Here is a 2568-nt window from a genome sequence, read left to right as displayed (position 1 = left end):
AAGGACTTGGAATACAGAGAATTACTCATATTTTCAATTTTCCGGCCTGAAACTGGGAAATATGCGTCTTTTAAATTAAAACTTGCTTAAAATGGGTGTATTTTGATTTTTAATTACTAAAAAGAATCGTTATAAACGAACTACTTGATATGAATTAATGTTAAGAAAAAGCACATTTTATGTGAATATTCTGAGTTTCAGTAGAAATGGAATAATCAGATACATGTCTTAATTGTACACGGAAATATTTCCTTGGTCTTGTATACCGCAGTCTCCTTATTCTACACTAATAAGAGGTGGAGCTAATCAATTATTCTTTGAAACAGAATTTTCATTAAAATCATCACAGCATAGTCACAAGTGTGACTCACAACGGTAATGATTTTTGTCTAAACCAGTTATAGCTAGTCTATTTAAATATAGGCATTGATGGTACTTTGAAATTAGAAGGAAAAAAAGATAAAAATAACGTCGGATTATAAACAAGGAAAACAAGAATGTGTAATTTTAAGTATAATTAGGCTACCTAATGGACCATTCGATAGCAAATAACACTGCAATGTGTAAACTGAAGGAAAAACAAGGGGGTGGGGTATTTTATAAACTTTGAAATGATTGATTGCTCTAGTTTAAAATCTTAGTTGAGTCTCAAAAGACCATAGAAAATCTATAAAGTCTAGCCATGGACGTACTACTCTCCATGGTCTAACCAAATCGGATTTCAGTTTGGGTTACAAAATGTTGATCGCCATGTCAGGCAAAGAAAAAGCCCCATCAGAACACGATCTTCTCCTTTTGTAACAATTTTTGATCTGTTTTAATGATCAGTTTCAAAGGGTAGAATAGCGCCACCTCTTGAGCTTTTCGTGCATTTCTGCTCACCGGGGTCATGTAGTGTTTTTTTGGGGGGGGAAGTTTGCTGTAAAAATAGCAGAAAAAATAATGAAAATTGTGTTGAAGTTTTGTTGAAAATCCATCAAAGTTTAAGAATGTTATTAGAATTTTAAGTTTTGGATTTGTGACGTCCGCCAAAAAAAACACGAGCAGCTGCCCCATGAGTTATAGATTGTATATAGGCCTATAGGCCCTCATATAAAATGCATTCATTTCAATTTTTAGTGGTTCGTGATGACCAATTTTTGTTTTATTTTTAGGAACGGGTGTGAAATGATTTGTCTATTGATATATACTGAAGGTATATATGCATTTTCAATTTTCTGAGAAAATGACATTTCATTGAATTTTTTACCATGCATATATTATGTAAGGCTGCTCGCATGATGGATTTTTCTCAAACCTTTGACAATATTTTATATTATTTCTTCGATCTACTATTATTTTATGATTAATTTTAATTAGTCAGGGTGAATTAACTTCACCTTTAAATGAAACACTGATTTTGCATTCTGCCCGTACGGTGGAAATAGGTGAAAAGTTGTCATTTTTCATATTCACTTTTAATTGCACACGCACGTCTGCACCCTACAAGAGGCTTTTCACCTTTTAATGTGTATAATTAAGAATTCAAGTCTCAAATTTACACCTTTGAATTATTACATGGTTCTTTAATACACCCCATTATTAAAGGACAAGTCCACCAACCAAAATAGTTATATGCACATTCGGGTCGGTATGCAAATGAGGGAACTGATGACATCACTCACTCACTATTTCTTTTGTAATTTATTATATGAAAGTCATGTCCTGTGAAACAAAGTTTTATTTCTCCCTATGAATGATGTGGAATTATATTGTTTAAAATTTTATGGTTCAGTCAAGTTAGTCCTTATCGTCAAATCTGTAAAAAATGAAATATTGTATAATTCAAACAATAAAAAACAAAAGAAATAGTGTGTAACGGACATCATCGATTCTCTCATTTGCATGTGACTAAATTGTGCATATATCTATTTTATGAAAAATAAGCGAAAATTCAAAAGGTCATAACTTTCTTATTTTACATCCGATTTTGATGAAATTTTCAGTATTATGCTTGTCTGATTTTTCCTTATTGATTCAAATCAATATATTTCTTGGGTGGACTTGAAAAAGTGCATTTCGACTACACCCCATTATAATGCATTTCATCTATATTTACTGAGTGTAAAAACGCTGTTTAAAATTTTAAGCACGTTGTTTAAGCCCGTCACTCTAACAACTTTTGTTTACATTTTTTTAACAACTGCTTAAACTTTTAAACAACTGTTTAAACTTAAAAAAAAAATTCAAACAAATACAAAAATGTTTAAACAACTGGTTGTATAGAGTGACAGGCTTAAACAGCGTGCTATTTTTTATTTACTGTGTTGAGTGACAGAGTGAGTGCACAATGCATGAGCAATCATGGTGTAAACCCATAGGCCTATTTCTTTGATTTTTTTTTCACCCTTCAATCTGGAAATCATGGGATATTTAGAATATTATATAAAGTCTATATCCATCACGTTTTAACAAGTTTGTAGGCGGAGTGCGTCTGGCTTGTAGGCTGTGGTCGCTCTTCATGCATTCTTGGGGGGGGGGGGGTCGATGCGATGATGATGATATCGAGGTACGTGGGACCGGGATGCA

This window comes from Lytechinus pictus, chromosome 17, assembly GCF_037042905.1.
Source record: "Lytechinus pictus isolate F3 Inbred chromosome 17, Lp3.0, whole genome shotgun sequence".
NCBI classification, from domain to species: domain Eukaryota; kingdom Metazoa; phylum Echinodermata; class Echinoidea; order Temnopleuroida; family Toxopneustidae; genus Lytechinus; species Lytechinus pictus.
Note: the sequence above shows the minus strand (reverse complement) of the source record.